Source organism: Gorilla gorilla, chromosome 18 (assembly GCF_029281585.2).
Source record: "Gorilla gorilla gorilla isolate KB3781 chromosome 18, NHGRI_mGorGor1-v2.1_pri, whole genome shotgun sequence".
In the NCBI taxonomy this organism is placed as follows: domain Eukaryota; kingdom Metazoa; phylum Chordata; class Mammalia; order Primates; family Hominidae; genus Gorilla; species Gorilla gorilla.
Window position 1 is genome coordinate 36,559,672 of NC_073242.2, and position 7,304 is coordinate 36,566,975.

Genomic DNA, 7,304 nt, shown 5'->3' on the forward strand with positions numbered 1-7,304 from the left:
TAGTATAGGTCTGTATTTCTGGCTATTTCTCATTCCAGACATAGCAAACAATCAAACATACTAGTCAAAATTCCGGCCACTGTGAGGCCATGACAGCAGATTTTGCAGACTCTTCTGTAAAATGAGAGATACTCCAGGAGGTCATAGACACTAATGGAGGGAGAGGAAGACAAGGTAGCAAGAGTTGGTGTTGGGCTGGGTGCCGTGACTCATGCCAGTAATCCCAGCACTTTGGGAGGCTGAGGCAGAAGGATCACTTGAGACCAGGAGTTTGAGACCAGCCTGGGCAACATAGTGAGACCTTGTCTCTACTAAAAATGAAAAAGTTAGCTAGGCGTAGTGGCACATGCCTGTAGTCCCAGCTACTTGGGAGGCTGAGGTAGGAGGGTCACTTGGGCCTGGGAGGTTGAGGCTGCAGTGAGCTGTGATCATGCCACTGCACTCCAGTCTCGGTGACAGAGTGAGACCCTGACTCAAAAAACAACAACAACAAGAAAGCTGGTGTGAAGGAGTGGATTCTTCTATTGGTGTTTGCCATGTTTGCCATGGACACTGAGCGTTACCGGATCTGCTGGATCTCAAGCACCACACAGTAGACCAGCATGTGATGTAATGCAGCCTGGACTTGCTGCAGAGCCTTCTCTCGCTCCAGTCCCTGCTCAAAACTAGCAGCATAGACCGGGCACTGTGGGTGATGCCTGTAATCCCAGGATTTTGGGAGGCTGAGGTGGGCGGATCACTTGAGGTCAGGAGTTGGAGACCAGCCTGGCCAATATGGTGAAACCCCATCTCTACTAAAAATACAAAGAATAGCCAGGCATTGTGGCACATGCCTGTAATCCCAGCTACTTGGGATGCTACTTGGCAGGAGAATCTCTTAAACCCGGGAGGCAGAGATTGCAGTGAGCTGAGATCGTGCCATTGCACTCCAGCTTTGGCGACAAAGCGAGACTCTGCCTCAAAAAAAAAAAAAAAAAAAAGGCCGGGCGTGGTGGCTCATGCCTATAATCCCAACACTTTGGGAGGCCGAGGCAGGCGGATCACAAGGTCAAGAGATCAAGACTATCCTGGCCAACATGGTGAAACTCCGTCTCTACTAAAAATACCAAAATTAGCTGGGTGTGGTGGTGCGCACCTGTAGTCCCAGCTACTCGGGAGGCTGACGCAGGAGAATTGCTTGAACCCAGGGGGCAGGGGTTGCACTGAGCCCAGATGGCACCAATGCACTCCAGCCTGGTGACAGAGTGAGACTCCGTCTCAAAAAAAAAAAAAAAAAAAGGAAAGAAACAAACAAACTAACAGCCTTACAAATACTAATTTGCTCCAAGAAAGATACTGTATCTGGGAACAGCAGCTACAGTTGGAGTCACCATCTGATAAAGTTTATGCTAGTCCACAGTCATTCTCCGAGATCCATCCGACTTCTGCACAGGCCGCACTGGTGGGTTAAATGAGTATGTGATAGGTGTCATCACCCTTGCTTCTTTTAATTTTTTGATGGTGGCATTAATCTCTGTGCTTCCCTCAGGAATGTGGTATTTCTACTGGCTTCTTTTCTCTGTAGGGAGGGGAAGTTCCAGGGGCTTTCACTCAGGCCTTCCTGTCATATTGACCTTCAGTCTATGAGTCAGAGAGCCTATGTGGGGATTCTGGCACTATGTCAGTTTTCAATCAGTTGTCTCAGCTCTAAATGTCACCCTCCAGTACCTGCTCTAAGATAACGGGCTGGACTTCTAATACATTTCTCCTTGCAAAGAACATGATGTTATGCTTTGTCAGTAGAGGGCGCTGGTGGGACATTGCAAGAAGAAGGGGAAGCTCTTCCTGGTTCTGGTCCTGTTGTTCATTTTTCTTGCTCTTGCTGCAGTTTTTCAGGGGCAGATCCCAGTGGTTCTCTGCCCTAGATGCATGTCCAGAGTGAAAAGTCCTTGGGAGGCTCAAAGACCCCAGTTTGCAACACTTTACCACGTTCCTTCCCCCAATATGGACACCACAGATCCCATACCCCATGCTGCCTTTGCTGTGAGTGGCTCCTGGCACTTGGACAGTTTTTGCACACCCACCACTGGTCCTGACCTTCATTGGCTTTCTCTAGCACTGAACTCTGGCAGAGCACGCTTCTCCAGTACTTGGCTTCTGTAGCAGTCTAGCTTTCTCCAGCACTGTGCTCTCACCAAGCACACTTTATCTAACAGGTAGAAAGCATGGCTTTCTCTGCCACTTGGTTCCTGTATGGGTAGAGCTTCCTCAGGCACTGGGCTCTCGCTGAGTCTGCATGCTCTCGTGCTTGACTCCTCTAACAGCCTGACTCTCTACAGTGCTTGATCCTTGCACTGGCAAAGCTCTTTGCAGCAATGGGCTCCTGCAGAGTGAGTTTCCTACAGTTCTTGGTTCCAACAGTGCTTGGTGGAATAGCAGCTTCACCTGATACCCCAGAGGGCAGATTTCTAGGAGGTCTCATTTGGTGAGGCATGTCAGTGGGTTCTCTGCCCTGCCTTTCAAATGACATCTGGATCTCAGCCCTGGTGGGAGAAGATTCTTCGTTGGATACTGTATCTCAGCCCCGGGGATAGTAGCTGATCTTTATATCTGCCACCTCTGTATTTCTGCATTCTTTTTTTTTTTTTTATTGAGACAGCACTCTGTTGCCCAGGCTGGAGTACAGTGGTGCAATCACAGCTCACTGCAGCCTCAAACTCCTGGGCTCAAGAGATCCTTCAGCCGGGCGCAGTGGCTCATGCCTGTAATCCCAGCACTTTGGGAGGCCGAGACAGGCGGATCACAAGATCAGGAGATCGAGACCAGCCTGGCCAACGTGGTGAAACCCCATCTCTACTAACAATACAAAAATTAGCTGTGCATGGTGGCAGGTGCCTGTAGTCCCAGCTACTCCAGAGGCTGAGGCAGGAGAATTGCTTGAACCCGGGAGGCAGAGGTTGTAGTGAGCTGAGCTGAGATCACACCACTGCACTCCAGCCTGGGCAACAGAGCGAGACTCCATCTCAAAAAAAAAAAAAAGATCCTTCAGCCTCAGCCTCTTCAGTAGCTGGGACCACAGGTTTGCACCACCATGCCTAATTTTAAAATTTATTTATTTATTTATTTATTTATTTATTTATTTTTTGGAGATGGAGTCTCACTCTGTGGCCCAGGCTGGAGTGCAGTGGTGCGATCTCAGCTCACTGCAAGCTCCGCCTTCTGGGTTTAAGAGATTCTCCTGCTTCAGCCTCCCGAGTAGCTGGGACTACAGGCACCCACCAACACACCCGGCTAATTTTTTTTGTATTTTTAGTAGAGACGGGGTTTCACTGTGTTAGCCAGGATGTCTCGATCTCCTGACCTCGTGGTCCGCCCGCCTCGGCCTCCCAAAGTTCTGGGATTACAGGCGTGAGCCACCGCGCCCGGCTTAAAATTTATCTTTATTTTTTGTAGAGATGAGGTCTTACTATATTGCCCAGGCTCTCTGTATTCTTTAGAATTGTCTTTAGCTCTCATTAACCAATTCCCTATCATTCCAATCCCCTATCAATAATTCCTTATGTTAAACTCCCATTGTGGCTTCTGCCTTTTGATTGAACCTTAACTGATATAATAAGTGGCACTGGGAGTGATCCCAGGAGACAGACCTGCGGAGATGGATTTGGGGATTTATTTAATCACATCCTGGGCTTGAGCTCCCTGCTGAGCTCCTTGCCTTGGGAAGTGGGATGCCAGCAACCCATGGCCTGCAGTAGCATTCCAGCTAGTGACGCTGTCACATGATGGTGGTGAAGTGCCTACTGAAGCACATGCCTTGGGAACCCAAATGGCTGCTATTCTTGACTACAGTGACAGCAGTAATGACCAAGGAGCAAGGACTGTGGCGTGCGATGGATTCTTTTCAGTACGGTTGAGTTATTACCAAGAGAAAATGGCAAGCTCAGGTCTATTCACTCTCAGCTCAAGTCACAGTCTGAGAATCAGAATGCTTCCATGACAAGCCTAAAACAATCTCTGACTTGTGTAGACCCAGGGCTGATATTGCTGAAAGTCAAACACATAATTTAATTGTGTGGTTTGCTGAAAAGTAATGAGTTGAATTTGCAGTCTCATCAAATTTGTCATGCAAAAACTAGGGCACTAATTGGGAAATAATAGGATCCAGAAATTTGGAATGGTGAATCTGGTTGGACCCAGATGAAGCCAACAATATCGAACTCCTATGTCATTCAGAGTCTCCCTTGTGAGTGGAAGTAGCCTGATGTCCACAGTCTGAAGAGACTCACTTTCCTCTGTCTGAAAAGCCTGTGATAACCTCACCTGGGCAAATGCCTTGGAAGTGGATGCTCATACCCTCAAAATCCACCACAACCAATCTGTTGCCAGTAGGTCTTTAATAGGGTCAAATCTCATCATGGGCCAGGCACAGTGGCTCACACCTGTAATCTCAGCACTGTGGGAGACCAAAGCGGGTGGATCACGTGAGGTCAGGAGTTCAAGACCAGCCTGTCCAACATGGTGAAACCCTGTTGCTACTAAAAACACAAAAATTAGCCGGGCACGATGGTGCACACCTGTAATCCCAGCTACTCAGGAGGCTGAGGCAGGAAAGTTGCTTGAACCCGGGAGGCGGAGGTTGCCAAGAGCCGAGATTTGCCAAGAGCCGAGATTGTGCCATTGCACTCCAGCCTGGGCAACAGAATGAGACTCTATCTCGAAAAAAAAAAAAACCATGTTTCAGGGGGACAGATACACACTGAGATCCAGGAGGAAATGACCCAGCTTACACACTAAAATAATTGCAGGACATTGTTGATACCTTAGCAGAAAACTAGGGTGTATGGGAAGATGGGTGCTAAGGATGTTAGACCAGTGAGGGGAGAATGTGATACTAGATAAGGCCAAATTCATTGATGTGGGTGCATGTGCTAGAGACTCCAGATGTAATGTGTTAGCTTGTGTACCTGAATTTGGCTGTAAGAGACTACTTGGCTGGTTGACCGGAATTTGGACTTCATGGTGGCCTACCACTATTAAGTGGTTAGTGAAATGAGATGCCAGATCTTTCCTGGCAATCACAAGGAAGAGAGAATCCAAAGGCTTAGTGTGATAGACTGCATTTATCATGTGCACTCTATCAACTCTATTTTATGAGAGGACCCAGAAGGCACTCCTTTTGCTAGGGCATTGAAGGGAGCAGGTGTATCTTTGAGAAGTTCTCTGGTTGCTGTCCTTTGTAGGCCAAGTAAGGCTGCAGGAAATGCACCATTGAGGTGGGCCCTCTGATCTCGGGATATGAAGGGACCCTGACAAGTTAGATACATCAACTGTAAAGGGCAGCAGAGACCACCAGGCAATCTAATTTCTTGGCTTGCAGAGGTCTTGGCAGTAGCTAATGGATTATAGTGTCCCTAGGAACAAAGTTAGATGGGCAGTGTACTCCAATATTGCTTGGTCTGTTTCCTTGTTGATCATCTGTTCTATCCATTATTGAAAGTAGGGTATTGAGGCCACGTGCGGTGACTCACACCTGTAATCCCAGCACTTTGGGAGGCCAAGACCAGCAGATCGCCTGAGGTCAGGAGTTCAAGACCAGCCTGGCCAACATGGTGAAACTCCATCTCTACTAAAAATACAAAAAAATTCTAGCTGAGTGTGGTGGCACATGCCTGCAATCCCAGCTACTCAGGAGGCTGAGGCAGGAGAATCACTTGAACCCAAGGCAGAGGTTGCAGTGAGCCAAGATTGTGCCATTGCATTCCAGCCTGGGCGACAAAGTGAGACTCCGTCACACACACACACACACACACACACAAAAAGGCTGGGCGCGGTGGCTCATGCCTGTAATCCCAGCACTTTGGGAGGCCGAGGCGGGTGGATCACGAGGTCAGGAGATCGAGACCATCCTGGCTAACACGGTGAAACCCTGTCTCTACTAAACACACAAAAAATTAACGAGGCGTGGTGGTGGGTGCCTGTAGTCCCAGCTACTCGGGAGGCTGAGACAGAAGAATGGTGTGAACTTGGGAGGCGGAGTTTTCAGTGAGCCGAGATTGAGACACTGCACTCCAGCCTGGGGGACAGAGCGAGACTCCGTCTCAAAAAAAAAAAGAAAAAGAAAAAAAGTAGAGTATTGAAATCTCTGCCTAATATTGTTGAATTGCTTATTTCTCCCTTCAGTTCTATCAGTTTTTGCTTCATGTATTTTGGGGCTCTGTTGTTAGATGCATGTATGTTTTCAATTATTATGGCTTCCTGATGGATTGACCCCTTTATCGTTATAAAATGTCTTTTGTATCTAGTAACAATTTTTGTCTTAAATTCTGGTTTGTCTGATATATATATTAGCATAGCCACTCCACATCCCCGTTTTTTGTTTTTTTGAGACTGAGTTTAGCTCTATTGCCCAGGCTGGAGTGCAGTAGCACGATCTCAGCTCACTGCAACCCCCGCATCCTGGGTTCAAGCAATTCTTGTGCCTCAGCCTCTCAAGTAGCTGGGATTACAGGCTCCTGCCACCCGCCTGGCTAATTTTTATATTTTCAGTAGAGACGAGGTTTCACCATGTTGGCCAGGCTGGTCTCGAACTCCTGACCTTGGGCGATCTGCCTGCCTCGGCCTCCCAAAGTGTTGGGATTATAGGCATGAGCCCCTGTGCCTGGCCTCCTTTTTTCTCCCTTTTTTTTTTGGAGACAGGGTCTTTCTGTCAGTCAGGCTGGAATGAATGGTACGATCGCAGCTCACTGCAGCCTCGACCATGCCTAGCTAACTTTTGTATTTTTTATTGTAGAGATGGGTTTTGCCATGTTGCCCAGGCTGGTCTCAAACTTCTGGGCTGAAGAAATATGCCTTCCAGGCTGGGCGTGGTGGCTCACACCTTTGGGAGGCCGAGGTGGGCGGATCATAAGGTCAGGAGATCAAGACCATCCTGGCTAACACGGTGAAACCCCATCTCTACTAAAAATACAAAAAAATCAGCCGGGCATGGTGGCAGGCGCCTGTAGTCCCAGCTACTCAGGAGGCTGAGGCAGGAGAATGGCGTGAACCCAGGAGGCAGAGCTTGCAGTGAGCCAAGATCGCGTCACTGCACTCCAGCCTGGGTGACTGAGCGAGACTCCATCTCAAAAAAAAAAAAAAAGAAAAAAGAATAAAAGTAATATGCCTTCCAAATTGCTGGGATTACAGGCATGAGCCACCACACCCAGCAAACACATCTCTTATAGTTACTTTTGCATGGCATATCTTGTTACATCCTTTTACTTACAAACTATTTATCTTTGAGTATAAAGGCACTATATACAGTCATGTGTTGCTTAACAATGGGG

At 48.0% G+C, this 7,304-nt stretch overlaps 1 protein-coding gene across 2 annotated transcripts in view; it reads right to left on the reverse strand.

Moving 5' to 3' along the window:
* LOC101146971 (BAF chromatin remodeling complex subunit BCL7C) overlaps positions 1–7,304 on the reverse strand; it is a 67,227-nt gene that overhangs the window by 15,763 nt on the left and 44,160 nt on the right. The gene's annotated exons all lie outside the window — the stretch shown is intronic.